This window comes from Ranitomeya imitator, chromosome 2 (genome assembly GCF_032444005.1).
Source record: "Ranitomeya imitator isolate aRanImi1 chromosome 2, aRanImi1.pri, whole genome shotgun sequence".
In the NCBI taxonomy this organism is placed as follows: domain Eukaryota; kingdom Metazoa; phylum Chordata; class Amphibia; order Anura; family Dendrobatidae; genus Ranitomeya; species Ranitomeya imitator.
In genome coordinates, this window is record NC_091283.1 from 338,868,319 (window position 1) to 338,891,568 (window position 23,250).

At 40.8% G+C, this 23,250-nt stretch overlaps 1 pseudogene; it reads right to left on the reverse strand.

The window, feature by feature from the left end:
* Window positions 1–23,250, reverse strand: part of LOC138663666 (zinc finger protein 271-like) — a 127,535-nt pseudogene that overhangs the window by 48,060 nt on the left and 56,225 nt on the right.

Consider the following 23,250-nt stretch of genomic DNA (forward strand, 5'->3'; position numbering starts at 1 on the left):
ATTTTTGATAGCTCAAAAGGGCGCTTGTACTCAATACTGAGCAAAGGGTCTGAATACTTATGTCCATGTGATATTTCAGTTTTTCTTTTTAATAAATTTGCAAAAAATTCTACATTTCTGTTTTGTTCAGTCATGATGGAGTGCAGGGTGTACATTAATATATATCTCAGAATGCATCTGAATAGTATTGCAAATTATTCCATATAAATAGAAAATTATGTAGAAACCCAAAGTTTTGATAAGTGTATGAAAATGCACCAATATTAACTATTTGGACTATTTTTGGCTCAAATTTGGTCTATATGTATAACAGTCAGGAGTGGGGAGAAGAAATATGTGTTACATGCGTGGTGAATTGCAAATATATTCTGCAGTGTATGTCATTTTGAGAAATGTGTAGCATAACCAATTACCTATCACGACCACTAGATGGCAGAATATCATATCAAATGACAATGCCAAATTCTGAAAATAGCCATTTTATATTGAATTACTGCAGCTCGCTGAGCGTTACCACTGGGCTCGTTTCTCACTGCTGCTTCTGAATGTATACTATTCTCACCCATGGACAGTTTTCCTTTAAAAATATGAATATTATTGAATATAATGTTTTACTTTTGTTACAGTATTTTATCTTCCTGGTGTTACTTTGTTCATGTATTACAGGCGGCTTCTTCAGCTGTGATTCTTACCTTTTTCTATATAGATATGGGTAAATGAATTCACCATTATAGAGCCATTATGAATCCATGTTTTTTAGCCCTTAAACATTTTGTATAACAGATGTGTTTTCTCCTGATTTTTCGTGGTTAAGGGATCACTGATGTTTTAATAAACTTTGAATAAATAACTGGACATACATAAGAAACCTTGCAATATATCTTTATAGAAATAATACTTCTGCACTCACGAACACTTCTCAGCCACCTGTGCCTCCTGAGCGCATCATTCACCATGAAATAATGCAAAAAATCCATCTTTGTGCGGATGGCGGTATCAACATGCAACACACACACACAACACACGCAACAAACACATATTATGAAAAATGACAGTCATTGTATGTGTTTTAAAAGACTTTATTCTCTCATACGTATCACAGAAATAGTTTAAAGCCCGGTTTAGTCAGGGGGATTTAGATTTATTTAAATTCACAGGCGGTGTGTATGTGCACAGGTATGACTTATTTTAAAAGCATACAGCTCGGCGATAATGTCAGGTGTTGGACAAGCATTTAGCAGTCTCTCATAGGTATCACAGATAGATTTTAGCTTGAGCTGGGCGAGTTTGATTTCCGCGTACTGCCCAGCCATGTCAGTAAACATTTTGACATGGTCATCATCCCACGAAGGGGTACCTGTGTAAGGTGCGTGCACAGCAACTTTCTGTTTTTTACCTACATGGCGACGTGATACTGATCCAAAATCGCTTGAGGAGCCTGCAAGAGCAGTATCTGCAGATTGTACAGACTGGCACACCGGTATATTGAACGAATCTATGGGTGACCACATACCCTCGGAGAGCTGTTCAATTTCTCTGTTTTCAGGAGTGACTTGCGGAATGCTGCTTGGGCTATTGGCTTCCTGAGTTATGCAGGGACTAGAGTTCTGCGCTGCACGTCTCTCTCTTGAAACGTTCTTTCTTTGTGGTTGATTCTGCGCAGATCCGTAATTACGCCGCTGCAAAACTCGTGGCTGACGATCAGGCGTATCCAAAAGAAAAGATACAAGCGTCGGTTATCCGCGAAACCGTCTCTTGTTTCTCGGCCTGTTTATACTAGTGCTGTAATTTTTTCATAATAATGTGAGAAGGTTATTATTATTATGTTTATATATATATATATATGAACTCTCGGCTGTACAGCCAGTATTTAAAAAATGTGCATGACACGCAAACACACACAGATACTATCACTGTGTGTCTATGCCCAGCCATCTACATATACCAAATTGTAGCGTTCTTGACATCTATGATCTCGACGTCTGAATCCAGATTTTCACACTGTTCGGGAACACCCCAGTTTTCCGGTATATGGACCGATGTCTCTGTGTCAGTATCTGTATGAGAAATTGCGCTTAGTTCGTGTTTACATACAAAGGATTAAAGCAGCTGCCATAGTATAATATAGTTTTACACTATAACACCTGACTGTGGCGGTGTGGAATTAACACAGATATATATATATATATGTATATGTATATATAGCTTTCTTACATGTGATACATGAAAGATAGATATCTTTGTACCGTGTTACAATGACATTTTTCCCTATCTAAATGCAAAAAGGGGAACCTAATTACCCATGATAAGGTGAAGGGCCGATGCGAGTTCAATGCGGTCATAATTCGGCGTTACAAAATTATTGCGAAAATCGGGAGACATACATTCCTCTTAAATAAGAAAGAAAGCAAGAATATATAATTAATATAAATTACTTATAATATAATGACGCAATCAGAATGAGCCAATACTCTGTACATTATACGCGTATAATACCTAATTGTGTGCTTGTAAGAAGGGGTCTGTATTGATCGCGAGGATATTGGGCTTCCATCTTAAATAAAAAGGGGAAAAGTTTTATCTATATCTACTCCGCCGATAAATACAGTTTAAAACTACGTTGCAAATACATGCGTTACAGGCAATGATAATATTAGGCAACAAATAAAACAGTAAACACTTACTTTTTCAAAGAGTAGCGCGGCTGTTCAGACTCACAGTAAATGGTCTTTAAGATTCTGCGTGTCAACCTGGAGGGGGGCTGGCCTGTATTTAAAGAAAAAACACTGACCACAAGTCCTGACAGTGTAAAACAGAAAGTTGCTGTGCACGCACCTTACACAGGTAGTCCTTCGTGGGATGCTGACCATGTCAAAATGTTTACTGACATGGCTGGGCAGTACGCGGAAATCAAACTCGCCCGGCTCAAGCTAAAATCTATCTGTGATACCTATGAGAGACTGCTAAATGCTTGTCCAACACCTGACATTATCGCCGAGCTGTATGCTTTTAAAATAAGTCATACCTGTGCACATACACACCGCCTGTGAATTTAAATAAATCTAAATCCCCCTGACTAAACCGGGCTTTAAACTATTTCTGTGATACGTATGAGAGAATAAAGTCTTTTAAAACACATACAATGACTGTCATTTTTCATAATATGTGTTTGTTGCGTGTGTTGTGTGTGTGTTGCATGTTGATACCGCCATCCGCACAAAGATGGATTTTTTGCATTATTTCATGGTGAATGATGCGCTCAGGAGGCACAGGTGGCTGAGAAGTGTTCGTGAGTGCAGAAGTATTATTTCTATAAAGATATATTGCAAGGTTTCTTATGTATGTCCAGTTATTTATTCAAAGTTTATTAAAACATCAGTGATCCCTTAACCACGAAAAATCAGGAAAAAACACATCTGTTATACAAAATGTTTAAGGGCTAAAAAACATGGATTTATAATGGCTCTATAATGGTGAATTCATTTACCCATATTTGTATAGAAAAAAGGTAAGAATCACAGCTGAAGAAGCCGCCTGTAATACATGAACAAAGTAACACCAGGAAGATAAAATACTGTAACATAAGTAAAACATTATATTCAATAATATTCATATTTTTAAAGGAAAACTGTCCATGGGTGAGAATAGTATACATTCAGAAGCAGCAGTGAGAAACGAGCCCAGTGGTAACGCTCAGCGAGCTGCAGTAATTCAATATAAAATGGCTATTTTCAGAATTTGGCATTGTCATTTGATATGATATTCTGCCATCTAGTGGTCGTGATAGGTAATTGGTTATGCTACACATTTCTCAAAATGACATACACTGCAGAATATATTTGCAATTTACCACGCATGTAACACATATTTCTTCTCCCCACTCCTGACTGTTATACATATAGACCAAATTTGAGCCAAAAATAGCCCAAATAGTTAATATTGGTGCATTTTCATACACTTATCAAAACTTTGGGTTTCTACATAATTTTCTATTTATATGGAATAATTTGCAATACTATTCAGATGCATTCTGAGATATATATTAATGTACACCCTGCACTCCATCATGACTGAACAAAACAGAAATGTAGAATTTTTTGCAAATTTATTAAAAAGAAAAACTGAAATATCACATGGACATAAGTATTCAGACCCTTTGCTCAGTATTGAGTACAAGCGCCCTTTTGAGCTATCAAAAATACTGGGCCTAGATAGCTGGCGCTTCCAATATCAATACACCCAATAATTTCTCATGGAAGTAAACACCAAAAATATGAAATAACTGTATAATTTTTAATTCAGCAAAATTACATGGGTCATTGAGGCTGAGGTAAAGTTTTATCAATATGAGTGCATATTGTTAGTATAATAAATTTATAATTTCCAATGAATTTGCATAAGCATTAATGGGTTAAAAATTCTCAATGAATTTGTAAGTTTCCAAAAGTAAATCCCAATGTATAATTAACCCCTTTACCCCCAAGGGTGGTTTGCACTTTATGGACCGGGCCAATTTTTACAATTCTGACCACTGTCCCTTTATGAGGTTATAACTCTGGAACGCTTCAACGGATTCCGGTGATTCTGACATTGTTTTCTCGTGACATATTGTACTTCATGACAGTGGTAAAATTTATTTGATATTACCTGCGTTTATTTGTGAAAAAAACGGAAATTTGGCAAAAATTTTGAAAATTTCGCAATTTTCCAACTTTGAATTTGTATGCAATTAAATCACAGAGATATGTCACACAAAATACTTAATAAGTAACATTTCCCACATGTCTACTTTACATCAGCACAATTTTGGAACCAAAATTTTTTTTTGTTAGGGAGTTATAAGGGTTAAAAGTTGACCAGCAATTTCTCATTTTTACAACACCATTTTATTTTAGGGACCACATCTCATTTGAAGTCATTTTGAGGGGTCTATATGATAGAAAATACCCAAGTGTGACACCATTCTAAAAACTGCACCCCTCAAGGTTCTCAAAACCACATTCAAGAAGTTTATTAACCCTTCAGGTGCTTCACAGGAATTTTTGGAATGTTTAAATAAAAATTAACATTTAACTTTTTTTCACAAAAAATTTACTTCAGCTCCAATTTGTTTTATTTTACCAAGGGTTACAGAAGAAAATGGACCCCAAACGTTATTGTACAATTTGTCCTGAGTACGCTGATACCCCATATGTGGGGGTTAACCACAGTTTGGGCGCATGGCAGAGCTCGGAAGGGAAGGAGCGCCATTTGACTTTTCAATGCAAAATTGACTGGAATTGAGATGGGACGCCATGTTGCGTTTGGAGAGCCACTGATGTGCCTAAACATTGAAACCCCCCACAAGTGACACCATTTTGGAAAGTAGACCCCCTAAGGAACTTATCTAGAGGTGTGGTGAGCACTTTGACCCACCAAGTGCTTCACAGAAGTTTATAATGCAGAACCGTAAAAATAAAAAATCATTTGTTTTCACAAAAATTATCTTTTCGCCCCCAATTTTTTATTTTCCCAATGGTAAGAGAAGAAATTGGACCACAAAAGTTGTGGCACAATTTGTCCTGAGTACTCTGATACCCCATATGTGGGGGTAAACCATTGTTTGGGCGCATGGGAGAGCTCGGAAGGGAAGGAGCGCCGTTTGACCTTTCAATGCAAAATTGACAGGAATTGAGATGGGACGCCATGTTGCGTTTGGAGAGCCACTGATGTACCTAAACATTGAAACCCCCCAAAAGTGACACCATTTTGAAAAGTAGACCCCCTAAGGAACTTATCTAGATGTGTGGTGAGCACTTTGACCCAATAAGAGCTTCACAGAAGTTTATAATGCAGAGCCGTAAAAATAAAACAAAAATTTTTTCCCACAAAAATAATTTTTTAGCCCCCAGTTTTGTATTTTCCTGAGGGTAACAGGAGAAATTGGACCCCAAAAGTTGTTGTGCAATTTGTCCTGAGTGCGCTGATACCCTATATGTGGGGGAGAACCAGCGTTTGGGCGCATGGGAGGGCTCGGAAGGGAAGGAGCGCCATTTGGAATACAGACTTAGATGGAATGGTTTGCAGGCGTCACATTGTGTTTGCAGAGCCCCTAATGTACCTAAACAGTAGAAACCCCCCACAAGTGACCCCATATTGGAAACTAGACCCCCCAAATGAACTTATCTAGATGTGTTGTGAGAACTTTGCGCCCCCAAGTATTTCACTACAGTTTATAACGCAGAGCCGTGAAAATAAAAAAAAAAATTTCCCCTCAAAATTATTTTTTAGCCCCCAGTTTTGTATTTTCTCGAGGGTAAAAGGAGAAATTGGACCCCAAAAGTTGTTGTCCAATTTGTCCTGAGTGCGCTGATACCCCATATGTGGGGGGGGAACCAGCGTTTGGGCGCATGGGAGGGCTCGGAAGGGAAGGAGCGCCATTTGGAATGCAGACTTGGATGGAATGGTCTGCAGGCGTCACATTGCGTTTGCAGAGCCCCTAATATACCTAAACAGTAGAAACCCCCACAAGTGACCCCATATTGGAAACTAGACCCCCCCACGAACTTATCTAGATGTGTTGTGAGAACTTTGAGCCCCCAAGTGTTTCACTACAGTTTATAACGCAGAGCCGTGAAAATAAAAAATCTCTTTTTTTCCCACAAAAATTATTTTTTAGCCCCCAGTTTTGTATTTTCCCAATGGTAACAGGAAAAATTGGACCCCAAACGTTGTTGCCCAATTTGTCCTGAGTACGCTGATACCCCATATGTTGGGGTAAACTCCTGTTTGGGCACACGGGAGAGCTCGGAAGGGAAGGAGCACTGTTTTACTTTTTCAATGCAGAATTGGATGGAATTGAGATCGGTCGCCATGTCGCGTTTGGAGATCCCCCTGATGTGCCTAAACAGTGGAAACCCCCCAATTATAACTGAAACCCTAATCCAAACACACCCCTAACCCTAATCCCAACGGTAACCCTAACCACACCTCTAACCCAGACACACCCCTAACCCTAATCCCAACCCTATTCCCAACCGTAAATGTAATCCAAACCCTAACCCTAACTTTAGCCCCAACCCTAACTGTAGCCTTAACCCTAACCCTAGCCCTAACTCTAGCCCTAACCCTAGCCCCAACCCTAGCCCTAACCCTAGTCCCAACCCTAGCCCTAGCCCTAACCCTAGCCCTAGCCCTAACCCTAGCCCTAACCCTAGCCCTAACCCTAGCCCTAACCCTAGCCATAGCCCTAACCCTAGCCCTAACCCTAATGGGAAAATGGAAATAAATACATTTTTTTCATTTACTTTTATAGCGGGTTTTTTAGCGGCTTTTTATGATTGGCAGCCGTCACACACTGAAAGACGCTTTTTATTGCAAAAAATATTTTTTGCGTTACCACATTTTGAGAGCTATAATTTTTCCATATTGGAGTCCACAGAGTCATGTGAGGTCTTGTTTTTTGCGGGACGAGTTGACGTTTTTATTAGTAACATTTTCGGGCACGTGACATTTTTTGATCGCTTTTTATTCCGATTTTTGTGAGGCAGAATGACCAAAAACCAGCTATTCATGAATTTCTTTTGGGGGAGGCGTTTATACCGTTCCGCGTTTGGTAAAATTGATAAAGCAGTTTTATTCTTCGGTTCAGTACGATTACAGCGACACCTCATTTATATCATTTTTTTTATGTTTTGGCGCTTTTATACGATAAAAACTATTATATAGAAAAAATAATTATTTTTGCATCGCTTTATTCTGAGGACTATAACTTTTTTATTTTTTTGCTGATGTTGCTGTATGGCGGCTCATTTTTTGCGGGACAAGATGACGCTTTCAGCGGTACCATGGTTATTTATATCTGTCTTTTTGATCGCGTGTTATTCCACTTTTTGTTCGGCGGTATGATAATAAAGCGTTGTTTTTTGCCTCGTTTTTTTTTTTTTCTTACGGTGTTTACTGAAGGGGTTAACTAGTGGGCCAGTTTTATAGGTCGGGTCGTTACGGACGCGGCGATACTAAATATGTGTACTTTTATTGTGTTTTTTTTTATATTTAGATAAAGAAATGTATTTATGGGAATAATATTTTATTTTATTTTTTCATTATTTAGGATTTTTTTTTTTTTTTTACACACTTGGAAATTTTTTTTTTTACTTTTTTACTTTGTCCCAGGGGGGGACAATACAGATCGGTGATCTGCCAGTTTGCACAGCACTCTGACAGATCACCGATCTGTCTGAGAGCAGTGCAGCGTTACCAAGTGCCTGCTCTGAGCAGGCACTTGGTAAGCCACCTCCCTCCCTGCAGGACCCGGATCCGCGGCCATCTTGGATCCGGGACTTACTGCAGGGAGGGAGGTAGGAGACCCCCGGAGCAACGCGATCACATCGCGTTGCTGCGGGGGTCTCAGGGAAGCCCGCAGGGAGCCCCCTCCCTGCGCGATGCTTCCCTGCACCGCCGGCACATCGCGATCATCTTTGATCGCGGTGTGCCGGGGGTTAATGTGCCGGGGGCGGTCCATGACCGCTCCTGGCACATAGTGCCGGATGTCAGCTGCGATAAGCAGCTGACACCCGGCCGCGATCGGCGGCGCTCCCCCCGTGAGCGCGGCCGATCGCGCTGGACGTAATATTCCGTCCTTGGGAATTAAGGCCCACCCCACATGGACGGAATATTACGTCCAATGGCAGAAAGGGGTTAATATGCCTCCTGTATAAATTACCCACTCAATATGTAGTATAATATATAGCCCATTAAAATACATTTCAACAGAATACATGTAAAAAATATTTACACGATGTACCAGCCATAAAAGCTATATATGAAAATAAATATTTGTGCAACAATATGCTTACTATGTACCATTGAATCAACGTAGAATCTCATGCAAAAAGGTATATTAAATATCCAAGTGAATAAAAGTATATACACAAAGGTCCAGGATTAAGGTGCCAAGTGCCCGATTAAGTATACATGTGAACATATATTAGTTATATGGCGTACTTTGCACCATTGTGCTTGCTGTGTGCCATTAAATAAAACCAGAGTCCCCTAAAAGGGAGGTGTATAGGCGTAGACTGGATGGAAATGTAACAAACTTTAAAAGTATACATAAGTTAACTGTCTTTGAATAAAAAGGAACAACTACATATGAAAATCTAATATAAAAAAGAAATACTGTAAGTTATGCTGACAGTGCTAAAATCTAAATGTGCAATGTCGGCGCTCTGCGCAGCCCCTTGTAACAGGCAATGGGATAACATTTTAATTATTAAGGATCGTTTTTATTACACTCAGCCATGCTACATGTTACTGTATATCGAACTGTAATCCACATATAGTGTATTGTGTCTGACACATACTTTAGTAGAATCTTTTAAAACTCATACAATGATTGTCATTTTTCATAACATTGAGAATTATACTATGCTACACTATTAAGCACTGCACTCTGTTTAGATGAGATAACATAACCACAAGTGGAGCATTATGGACTGTCAGCAGGAAAATGCAGCCTAGAGAAACAGTCACACAAACAGCTACAGATGAAAATCTAAAGATTTTTATGCAAAATTTCAGCCTTTAAAACTCATACAATGAATGTCATTTTTTCATAATACTGAGAATTACACCATTGACATTATCTGTACAGGGTGGGACGTTATCACACCTAACACAACCCTGGACACGCTGGTTCTAAATGTGTATGGGTCAGCGGATTTGACAGCGAATCTCAACTACACAGAGAACACGACTTCTAAAATACATATTACAGAGTTGTTTGTGTTAATCGCGCAGCAGAGAACAATGCTTCTAAAAATACATATTACAGAGCTCACAAACAACTAGGATATAATTATATAACTGGTCCATCTAATAGGGGATTATCAAAATCTAATATAAAACAAATATGTGAGGATAATATCAAACTGTATCAAACTATATCAAAAGGGGAAGTCAGCCAGACTCAGGGACAGCTGGCTGACAGGAGGTGGGGCGGTGTTACACACTTTGATACACTTTAATAGGGGGCGGGGCACCTGTCAGATTGAGTTTGACGAATCATCTGAATGATACACTACTCTCATTATTAAATGGATTACATTGGAACACGGAGTATACTGTTGGTTTCTTATTTTATTTTTTTGCAGGCGATTCAGGGAGTTGGGGATTAGCTGTTTTGGGGGTATGTAGTGTAGGTGTATATGTGTGTACTGTATGTGTATGTATATATGTACTGTATGTGTACAGTATATGTTTGTTTTTTTAATATTCAACACAGTAGCCGGATGATGGGACTACTATCCCATCATCGGCTAATGTTGTCACTGTTCTATATGACAGCATAGCCAGATCTGACAAGTAGTCCCATCGGACGATGCTTGCCTACACACACACACACACACCTGTGCACACACCCACAGACACCCGCACATCTTCTCCGCACACACAGACTCTGCCCACACTCTTCCACCTCCCTATCTGCAGCGTTTTTCACACGCACATCCGCAGCAAATCCAAAACTCTTTTTACACCTGCGGTTTTGCTGCGGATTTGACTGACTCTATGGAAGTCAGTGAGTGCAGAAACACTGCAGATCCACAAAAAGAATTGACATGCTGCGGAAAATAAACCTCTGTGAATCCGCACGGATTTTTCCGCAGCATGTGCACATCAATTCTGGATTTCCCATTGATTGACATTGGTTGCGCACTACACTGTGGATTTGATGCAATTCCGCGTGTCCAAAAACGTTGTGGATCCGCATAAAAATCCGCAAAGTATGCACATAGCCTAACAGGAGAAAGTGGACCACATATTTTGTTATGCAATTTCTCCTGAGCATACTGATACCCTACATGTGGTAGAAATCTACTGTTTGGGCACATGGCAGGGCTCGGAAGGGAAGGAGCACCATTTGACTTTTTGAAGGTAAAATATGCTGGAATAATAAGTAGTTGCCATGTCGCATTTGGAGAGCCCCTGATGTGCCTAAACCGTAGAAACCCCCAACAAGTGACACCATTTTGGAAACTAGAGCCCTTAAGGAACTTACCGTATATACTCGTGTTTAAGTCGAGATATTCAGCACTTTTTTTGTGCTGAAAACGCCCCCTCGGTTTATACATGAGTTAATTGTCCAGAACATTGGTGCGTGGGAAGGGGAGCGACGGAGCAGCGGCAGCAGTGGTACAGTGCCAGCTGCAGCCGCCAGCTAATAAAAGACATCATACTCACCCTCCGTCGCTGCATCTCCGTTGTCCTGTCTGCTCTTCTCTCCTGTGCTGAGCAGTCACGTGGTACCGCTCATTAACGTAATGAATATGTATGTGTCTCCATTCCCATAGGCGTGGAGCGCATATTCATTACCTTAATGACCACAGGAGAGAGCTGCCGGCGCAAGTACAATGAAGATGCAGGATTGGAGATGCAGCAACGGCGCCAGGAGGGTATGATGGCGAGCTGGCGGGGGGGGGGATGTGAGACATGCATACAACAATGGGACTGGGTGAGCCGAGCCATGTGGGACCGGGGGAGCTGAGCTATGTGGACCTGGGGAGCCAAGCATACAACAGGGGGAGCCACACATACCAGGACAGGATGGGGGAACCACATGCAGGATAGGGGGAACCACATACCTGGACCTGATGGTGGGGAGCCACATACCAGGACAGGACAGAGGGAGCCACACACAGTAGAACAGGACAGGGGGAGCCACGCATAGCAGGACAGGAATGAGGGGACAATGCATTCGGGTTATACTCGAGTATATACGGTATCTAGATGTGTATTGAGCACCTTGAACCCACAGGTCCTTCATATAAGTTTATAACGTAAAGCCGTGGAAATAAAAAAAAACAAAAAAAACAAACACATTTTTCCCAAATAAATCTTTTTAGTTCAAAATTTAGCATTTACATAAGGGTTAAAGGAGAAATTGCACCATACAGTTTGTTGTGCAATTTCTCCTGAGTACACTGATACCCAATATGTGGGGGGGAAAACAACTGTTTGGGTGCACGGCAGAGCTTGGAAGGGAAGGAGCGCCATTTGACTTTTGGAATGCAAAATTTGATGGAATAATTAGCTGACACCATGTCACATTTGAAGAGCCCATGATGTGCCTAAGCAGTGGAAACCCCCCACAAGTGACACCATTTTGGAAATGAGACACCTTAAGGAACTTATCTGGATGTGTACTTGGCACCTTAAACCCCCAGGTGCTTCACAGAAGTTTATACAGTTAAGCCATGAAAATAAAAAAAAAAATAAAAAAAAAAATATTTTTAGCTACGAATTTTGTATTTTCACAAGGGCAAAAGGAGAAAATGGACCCCAAAGTTGGTTGTGCAATTTTTCCTGAGTTCATCGATACCTCATATGTGGTCGACAACTACTTCTGAGGCACAGTGCACAGCTCAGAAAGGAAGCAGCGCCATATTACAGTGCAGATTTTGCTGCACTTGTTTCAGGGTGCCATGTTACATTGACAGAGCCCCTAAGTGCTAGAAAAGCAGAATCCCACCTCGTGACCCCATTTTGGAAATTATATCCCTTTGGGAATTTATCTAAAGGTATAGTGACAATTTTGACTCCGTGGGTGTTTTTCAGAAACAAGCAGTAGTGGATGTTGCTGACTGAAAATTTCAAACTACAGTTGTAGTGATTAGTACGCTGTAGTGACCAGTACATTATGCCGAGCCCATGCTTCTGGAGACATGCACTGGTAAATTAGGTGGGATCTTATCACTACAGAAGTGCCTAACATGTGGGTGCTATATGTGGTTTAGACACACTGAGGGTCAGACGGGGGCATTTGGATTTGAGAGCACAGAATTTGCTGAATTTCTTTTGGGGCGCAATTTGGCTTTTGCAGAGCCTTTGTGCTACCAGTAGCATGGAAGCCCCCTATATTTCCGTTAACAGATGACAGACCTGAGTAGGGACTTGCTTTTTTGCTGTGGATTGAGTTGAAGCTTTTATTGGGAACATTTTACATAACATTTGGGATCTCATTTATCTGGTGCTTTACGCTGAGCACTTACTTTGTGGTTTCCATCTAAATCTCTGAGTGCCATGATTCAGGTGAAACCCAGAAGGATCCATTCACTATAATGCGGTAGCAGAGTTACTCTGGACTCCATCTGGCCTCTGCTCAGCGGTGTCTTTCTTTTCACAAGTGCACAAACTGTGGCTGACAGCACCTTCATGCACTCCTAAAAAGACGGACACAGTCGGATCACCGGTCCTATGGCATCCACAGTGCGTCCATCTGCCTCATTATAGGGAATCTTCCACTGGAGGTTCCATCTGAATCACGTATTTCAGAGATTTACACAGAAACTCAGGTGTAAGCGCTCAACGCAGAAAGCAGGATAAATGTGCGCCGAGCCTTACTGCGATCTTTGGGAGGCAGAATGAAAAAATCAGCAGTATGTGAAGAATTGTTTTTATTTATTTTTTACTCCGGGACATCACTGTATAGTATCAGATCACTGGTCTGATACTCTGCATTGCCGAGTAGTACATCAGTATCAGACAGGCAGGGAAGGAGGTGTGTCAACGCCTGCTCTCAGAAGCGCTCACAAGCCACCTTCCCTGCAGGATCCTGAAGGATCGCGTGGCCATTTTGGGGCCGGTGGTCTCCATGGAGACCATCAGAATAACACAATCACATTACGTTGTTCTGTTGCGAACACTCAGGGAGCCCCTTCCCTGTGTACGATTTCCTCGATGTTGCTGTCATTATTGACAGCGGCATCATATGGGTTAAACGCCAGTGATCGGTGCTAGCACCGATTGTGGGCATTGCTGTGGGGTGTCAGCTCTCACACAGAGCTGACACTCGCACCCGATTGCCACAGCGCTCAGCTCCCACAAAGCAGTATATGTATAGTGCATGTCAGGAAGGGTTTATATAGGACCAGATATGTCTCAAGGTATATACAGTGGCTTGCAAAAGTGTTCACCCCGCTTGGCTATTTTCCTATTTTGTTACATTACAACATGTGTTTAAATATTTTTGTAATCCGACTTGTGTTTCATGTATCAGCATTAAACAGTCTAAGTTGGTGCATTTAGAAAAACATAGGCATAAGTTATGAGATCGAATAACTAAAAATTGGCATTTGCATATGTATTCACCCCTTATGTTATGAAACCCCTAAACATTTCTGGTGCAAAAAATTTCCTTCATAAGTCACATGCTAGTTACAGGAAGTCCACCTGTGTGCAATCTAAGTATCACATGGTTGCCAGCATATAAACTTTACCTTTTCTGAAAGGTCACAGAGGGTGCAACACCATTAAGCAAGAGGCACCACTAACCACACAACACCATGAAGACCAATGAGATCTCCAAACAAGTCAGGAACAAAGTTGTTTGTAAGTACAAGTTAGGGTCGGGTTATAAAAAAGTTTCCCAATCTCCGATTATCTCCCGGAGCACCATCAAATCCATTATCATCAAATGGAGAGAACATAGTACCGCAACAAACCTCCCAAAAAACTGTAGCCCACCAAAACTCTCAGCCTGGGCAAGAAGGGCATTAATCAGAAGTGGCACAGAGACCAAAGGTAACCATAAAGGAACTGCAGAGTTCCTAAGCAGAGACTGGAGTATCTGTCCATATGACCACTGTGAGGGGTTGACAGGCTTAGCTGCTCCTCGAGGTAGACTCAGGCACATGGGTGGTTAAAGTCTCTATGTGTTTTATTGCCTCATAAACCAAAAAACAAAATGGTAACAGAAAAAAACATCCTGTCTGGCTCAAATGAAAATAAACAGTTCGTACACTGTCCTGCCCAGGTCCTCTGGGACAACACATGAGCTAGCAATCCGGAGACTTGCTTTCCTCCACACACATAGAGAAAAAAAAAACTGGCTGGACATTTAACTCCCCTCCAGCCACACACTGGAGGTGGAGATATGGTGGGTAGGCGTCCCACCCATCTCTGACCTACCCACCATGAAAGCTATGCCCATATAGCAACTGGATTGCTCTCAGCACATATCACGCTGGAGAAAACACTTATGGCTTTCACATCACACAGGAAAGCAATCTTTGTGACTCAAATCTCCCCTCATGTATGACACCACTGACCCTGTCACACCACAATAAGTCAACACTCCATAGAGGTGGCCTTTATGGAAGAGTGGGCATAAAAAAAGCCATTACTTACACACAAGAATGGTGAGGCTCATTTTGAGTTTGCCAAAAGACATGTGGAAAACTTACCAAATGTATAGAGGAAGGTGCTGTGGTCAGATGAGACAAAAATTTAACTTTTTGACCACCATAGTAAATGCTATCCAACACAGCTCATCATCACCCCAAGAACACCATCCCCATAATGAAACATGGTGTTGACAGCATGAAGATTGCTGTTTTCCAGAGGAAACCATCTCACTTGAAGGAGCTGGAGCAGTTTTGCCTTGAGGAATGAGCAAAAATCCCAGTGGCAAGATGTGGAACGCTTACAGAGGATTATCCAAAGCGACTTAAAGCTGTAATTGCAGCAAAAGGAGGCTATACAATGTACTGACTTTACGGAGGTGAATAGTTATGCACACTGAAGTTTCAAGTTATTTTGTCCTGTTTTTTTAATGCTTCACAATAAAAAGAAAATCAAATGTTCACAGTTGTAGGCATGTTCTTTACATGAACTGATGCAAACCTTCAAGAAAAAAAACAGTGACATTCCAGTTTGTGAGGTAGCAAAACATGAAAAATGCCAAGGAGGAAAATATTTTCGCAAGACACTGTATAATGAAAAGGGTATGGTACTCATCCCATTGAACGCATGCTCTCCTTTCACCGTGGACTTAATACTACTCAATAACGGTGTGACAATACTTTATTTTAAAACCACAAAACAGGCAAATAAAACGTAGAACTGTCCCAGCAAAATACCCAAGCTGGTGCACATTACAGTCTCACCCTTCGGCTGGCTCACCACGATAAGAGCAGCAGTGACTTCAAAGCTTCCAGGGCTGACTACCACACCTGTGACATGCACAGAGAAGAGGTAAAGACAAGCTTAGGAATATGACAGTTCATTGAGGTACAAGGCCTGATACCCGGAGGTTAACAACCTGGCTTCTCCGAACATCCCCATGGAGTCAGGCCACTGGCAGGTCCCATTTCTGGCCCCCACAAATGTATCCATAAGGCTCAGGTGACCAGTGGGTCCAGATCCTGACTAACCCAAGTGCATTAATGGATTCGCAATGGTCAATGGAGTAGATCTGTATTAGCCGACATCCTGTAGAATGTCAATTCTGTGTTCCTCGTGATGGAGTCATGATGTCTTGGTTGAATATATTGGCAGAATCTCTGTCTGTGTATCTGGAGGTATCTTTCCTTTTTATAGTTAAGAAATGTCCTTCAAACCAGCATTCTCAGGTAAAGGGGAAGAATAGTGATAAGGCCAACTCACCTTATTTGATTATGTAATCTATTTGCATAGTTTTTCCTCTATTTTGCAAGTCAACAAACTGGCAGGCATGGACAATATGTAATAAACATATCAGCAAACATAATTGTTCCATGACCCTGTATCACTAGACATCCAGGATGGGAGCACATTATGTTACATCAAATGTCAAATTAAGAGTCAATATTAAAGGTTTACAAGAACAAAAGTCTGTTTTCTTGACCAACCAGAAAGAAACACATAAATTCAATAGTCAACATTTACATAATAGTGTATTCCTCCTCGCTTACTGAAAATAGATGTCTGGTTAATTAAGATACGATGCTGTGTCGTCGAATGAGTCCTGCATCTAATCAGTGTTGGCGCCACTGTCCCCATGTTTAGACAAATCGAACAATAAGAAGAAGTCAGAGCGAAGCCTTGGCTTCCTGTTCATTTTCAATTTGCCTGAAGGCCACGACAGTGAATCCGGGGCTGATTGGGTGCAGGGCTCATGTGATGTAACAACCGCCAGGAACGCGAGTGCCGACACCCCCGAAACGACGTGGGCACGAAAGGGGAGTATGAGTGTTTTTATTTTAACGAGGATAAAAATGAGGAATGACAAGGTGTTTACTTAGTAGTGGACAACTACTTTAAGAAAATACAATTTTCGGTTAAAACATTTCTAAAGTTCTGAACAGGAAAAAGGCTTCGCTCCTATGTGAATTCTTTGGTGTATAACAAGATTCCATTTCTGGTTAAAACATTACCCACATTCTGAACAGGAATAATTCTTCTCTGTTGTGTGAGTCCTCTGGTGACAAAGAAGATTTGCTTTAATCACAAAACATTTCCCACATTCTGAACATGGAAAAGGCTTCTCCCCTGTGTGAGTTCTCTGGTGTATAACAAGATTCCATTTCTGCTTAAAATATTTCCCACATTCTGAACAGTAAAACGGCTTCTCCCCTGTGTGGGTTCTCTGGTGCTTAACCAAATCTGACTTTTGGTTAAAACATTTCCCACATTCTGAACATGAAAAAGGCTTCTCCCCTGTGTGAGTTCTCTGATGTGTAACAAGATTCCATTTCTGGTTAAAATATTTCCCACATTCTGAACAGGAAAAAGGCTTCTCCCCTGTGTGGGTTCTCTGGTGCTTAAGCAAATCTGATTTCTGTATAAAACCTTTCCCACATTCTGAACAGGAAAAAGGCTTCTCACCTGTGTGGGTTCTCTTGTGCTTAACCAAATATGATTTCTGTGTAAAATATTTCCCACATTCTGAACAAGAAAATGGCTTCTCCCCTGTGTGACTTCTCTGGTGTCTAAGAAGATCTGATTTCTGGTTGAAACATTTCCCACACTTGGAACAAGAAAATCTTTTCTCTGCTGCATGAATTTTTTGTTTAAAAAAAGACTTTTCAAGGTAAAAACTATTTCCATGTTCTGAACATGAAAATGGCTTCTTTGCTTTAGAAGTAATTTGTTTTTTAATTCTTATTGTGTGACTTTGATTTTCCTTAGCTGTCGGTAATGAATCATAAGACGAGACCTTTTTCAAAGGTTCAGATGACAGATCTTTGCTGTGGAGGGATGATAGTATATCGGACGTAATGACATTCACTTCAGTTGTATCCTGTGAGACCCAGAGATCATCTGATTTAAAAATTGAAGATGTCAACTGTTCCTCCGATATCCTGGTACAGCCATCTGCTAAGAATAAAACCAATTTTAGTTTAATAAAACATCCTTGAATTTTATATTTTTTAACATTTCTAGTTAAACTCCATAAAAATGGCAAGTTATGTAAAAGTATTGAATTATTCGCTAAGACAATTACAGTTCACAGTCTAATAGAAAACCTTATAGGATGAACCAGCGAAGCGTGGTGTTCAACTGTTTGTTCCTTCTGACTCCCAAAGATGGAACAAAAGCCACCAAAAAAGGTTATGTAGGAGAAACTAGACCAATAAAAACTTCGACTCATCTCATAAAAAAACAAGTCTCCACTCCCACTAAGGTCCATCATGTGTGAATGGAAAAACAGAGGTTTCCATATTATTAGTGGCTCAAAGGCTGTTGAAGAGCAACATGGCTTTCATAAACAAATTCAGTGAGAAGAACCCATTTAACTTAAGGTGTGCGTTTATCTCCTGGAGCACAATCTGGGCACTATATATTCAGTAGCAAAATTGCATATTTGTAATTTTTACTCTCCAACATCCACGGTGTGTCAATTTCGGGAAAATGTCTGCAGAGTCAAAATAGTCATTACTTCAAAAGATTAATTAATTGAGGGATATAATTTTCAAAATGTAGTCACTTTATGGGGATTTCTACTGGTCTAGTTTTCTGCCTTTTTGTCATATTAAGGCTTCTGCAAATGGTGTGCCCCATCTCCTCTGAGATCTGTTCCTGCAACGTCTACTTCTGTCACCAATAACAGCCTTATTCAATCTGCAGGCTGCACTGGTGTCGGAAGAGACGCCGGAACCAGAAGCTCTGGCTGGTGCAAGCTCTATCCAGCCACTAAGATTACAGTGACTTTGACCAGTAGTTCCGTCCAGTCTGGCAGAATGGGTGTGTGCTGTCCAGCTAAAGTAATTTGCTTCAGCCAATTGGAAAGCACCACAACCTTCCAAAGCTCAAAGCATATAGCCAGAACCTGTCAGATACAGCCTTGTTCTTCTCTGGCTCAGTCCTCTGTGCTCAGCTCCAGGCTTGTGTATTTGTTTCCTGTTGTAACCCTGGCCTATTTACTACATACATAGTAACATAGTTAGTAAGTTCGAAAAAAGACATTTGTCAATCCAGTTCAGCCTATATTCCATCATAATAAATCCCCAGATCTACGTCCTTCTACAGAACCTAATAATTGTATGATACAATATTGTTCTGCTCCAGGAAGATATCCAGGCCTATCTTGAACCCCTCGACTGAGTTCGCCATCACCACCTCCTCAGGCAAGCAATTCCAGATTCTCACTGCCCTAACAGTAAAGAATCTTCTTCTATGTTGGTGGAAAAACCTTCTCTCCTCCAGACGCAAAGAATTCCCCCTTGTGCCCGTCACCTTCCTTGGTATGACTACTTTTGTGTCTTCTGATTTTGTATTTTCTCGGCTCTCCTTGTTCTGACTCGGCTATCTGACTATTTTTCTTGCCATCTCACACCACCGAACAGCTAGAAACACCATGGTCCAAGCCTATGGATCTCTGTGTAAGTCCAGATCCATGTATATGGGTTAAAGGATAAAGGTTAAAGCAATCCATGGGATCTGGAAAATGGAGCAGTGTCAAGCCTGTTCGTGGTGGCCATTTTTTTGAGCTGCCAGGTGACCATGGTCAATGCCCCCAATAGATTGTGTCTGCAAACAATTACAGCAAGACCGGCATTAAAATAGCTAAATGCCGCTCCTTCCCTTCTTAACCCTGCCATGTGACCTGGCAGTAGTGTACAACCGTATATAGGGGATTGCCAGATTCAAAATAAATTGGAAAATAAATTGCAAGGTCCCTTTGTTTCCTTTGTGAACAATTCCAAAGTTATCACCACATAAAGTGATACACATCAGATTTGGGCCCTGATTAGGAACACAAAACTGACTGCGGGAAGTGGTTAAATTAGAATATTTTGGACACTAATTTCTGTAGACAAAAACGGACTATAGACAATAACACATCTACAGAATTGATCAAACTCAACAGTCTTCATCTGTAAAAAATGAGTAACTAGTGGTGAAACCACTTTTGGGGTAAGAATATGTGGCTCAGTAGCTCTTGGCAATTAAACTATCATAAGATCTAATATTTTCTAGCACATGAGTTTCAAAATGAAATATTAGACCAAGAAAACTTTTTAAAATAGTACAGAGCTGAGGATTCTTAAATTTAGAGCTCGGGCAATTGGTAGAGGCAATGGTGACCTTTTTTTAGAGATTACCAGGGAGTTACAGAGTTACTGAGTTCGCCATCACCACCTCCTGAGGCAAGCAATTCCAGATTCTCACTGCCCTAACAGTAAAGAATCCTCTTCTATGTTGGTGGAAAAACCTTCTCTCCTTTAGACGCAAAGAATGCCCCCTTGTGCCCGTCACCTTCCTTGGTATAAACAGATCCTCAGCGAGATATTTGTATTGTCCCCTTATATACTTATACATGGTTATTAGATCGCCCCTCAGTCGTCTTTTTTCTAATCTATCTGGGTATTGTAGTTCTCCCATCCCCTTTATTAATTTTGTTGCCCTCCTTTGTACTCTCTCTAGGTCCATTATATCCTTCCTGAGCACCGGTGCCCAAAACTGGACACAGTACTCCATGTGCGGTCTAACTAGGGATTTCTACAGAGGCAGTATAATGCTCTCATCATGTGTATCAGACCTCTTTTAATGCACCCCATGATCCTGTTTGCCTTGGCAGCTGCTGCCTGGCCCTGGCTGCTCCAGGTAAGTTTATCATTAACTAGGATCCCCAAGTCCTTCTCCCTGTCAGATTTACCCAGTGGTTTCCCGTTCAGTGTGCAATGGTGATATTGATTCCTTCTTCCCATGTGTATAACCTTACATTTATCATTGTTAAACCTCATCTGCCACCTTTCAGCCCAAGTTTCCAACTTATCCAGATCCATCTGTAGCAGAATACTATCTTCTCTTGTATTAACTGCTTTACATAGTTTTGTATCATCTGCAAATATCGATATTTTACTGTGTAAACCTTCTACCAGATCATTAATAAATATGTTGAAGAGAACAGGTCCCAATACCGACCCCTGCGGTACCCCACTGGTCACAGCGACCCAGTTAGAGACTATACCATTTATAACCACCCTCTGCTTTCTATCACTAAGCCAGTTACTAACCCATTTACACACATTTTCCCCCAGACCAAGCATTCTCATTTTGTATACCAACCTCTTGTGCGGCACGGTATCAAACGCTTTGGAAAAATCGAGATATACCACGTCCAATGACTCACCTTGGTCCAGCCTATAGCTTACCTCTTCATAAAAACTGATTAGATTGGTTTGACAGGAGCGATTTCTCATAAACCCATGCTGATATGGAGTTAAACAGTTATTCTCATTGAGATAATCCAGAATAACATCCCTCAGAAACCCTTCAAATATTTTACCAACAATAGAGGTTAGACTTACTGGCCTATAATTTCCAGGTTCACTTTTAGAGCCCTTTTTGAATATTGGCACCACATTTGCTATGCGCCAGTCCTGCGGAACAGACCCCGTCGCTATAGAGTCCCTAAAAATAAGAAATAATGGTTTATCTATTATATTACTTAGTTCTCTTAGTACTCGTGGGTGTATGGCATCCGGACCCGGAGATTTATCTATTTTAATCTTATTTAGCCAGTTTCACACCTCTTCTTGGGTTAGATTGGTGACCCTTAATATAGGGTTTTCATTGTTTCTTGGGATTTCACTTAGCATTTCATTTTCCACCGTGAATACCGTGGAGAAGAAGGTGTTTAATATGTTAGCTTTTTCCTCGTCATCTACAACCATTCTTTCCTCACTATTTTTTAAGGGGCCTACATTTTCAGTTTTTATTCTTTTACTATTGATATAGTTGAAGAACAGTTTGGGATTAGTTTTACTCTCCTTAGCAATGTGCTTCTCTGTTTCCTTTTTGGCAGCTTTAATTAGTTTTTTAGATAAAGTATTTTTCTCCCTATAGTTTTTTAGAGCTTCAATGGTGCCATCCTGCTTTAGTAGTGCAAATGCTTTCTTTTTACTGTTAATTGCCTGTCTTACTTCTTTGTTTAGCCACATTGGGTTTTTCCTATTTCTAGTCCTTTTATTCCCACAATTAAACATTCCAAACCGACAAATTGCACTTTACCTGAAAAATGATGTTAAGAAATTATTTTCCCTGTATAATAACTTGTATATAAGGCCAAATATAAAAAGGATTTAAAAATATAATTTAAGTAAACCAAAATTGTTTTTTTTTAATTAAAAAATAGGAAATTTCAGTTTCATTTATGAAGGAAGGAAGAACTGCCTAAAATAAAGAACTCAGATACACCCTATCCGTCGTGCACTGGATCCGTCGTAAAATTGCTGTCTGTCGGGCGGAGAAAAGGTTCAGAGGAACGTTTTTTCTGCACGTCAGAAAATCGCTCAGCAACGGGTCCTGTGCTGCCCGTTGTCAGCCATAATGGAAGCCTATGGAAGCAGGATCCACCGCTGACTGTCAAAAACAGGAATCCAGTGACGTATCCTGTTTTTGTATTCTCAGCATGCCTGGAAGGATTTTCTAGAGTCAGTCTCTCTCCAGAATTTTATACATTCAAATTCAGCCAGCCCCTAATTCGACGGATCTGTCAGGAAACTGGATGTGTTACATCCGTTTTTCACTATTTTTTAACGGTTCCCTGAAAAATGCCCACAGGAAAAATGCCCACAGGAAAAATGCCCACATGCAAAATGCCCACACGGAAAATTGCCAATTGCAGCATCACAAAGTTTCAGATCTATGATATTTGAGGTGAAAGGTGAGGATGTTCACATGATGTGTGATCAACTTATGATTTACAGCTGACCTAGTGCAAAACTGCAAACATGCTGAAGATCTGTGGTTTGTAGCAGTCTGTCATTCTCAGCAATAGATAGATCTAGTCTGCTCTCATCTCTCACTGATTCTGCCTTACTCCTCCCACCAGCCCAGAATAGCAGCACAGGCAGAACCAGCAGCAGTGTGATCCAGAGGAGCCATCACTGCTATCAGGACTCACAAAAGAATCACTGTATTATCTGTGGAATTACTTGGGACTGCAGGTCAGATCTAATACATTATCATCTCAGTGGGTGCTGTTATGATAAGGTAATTCAGTAC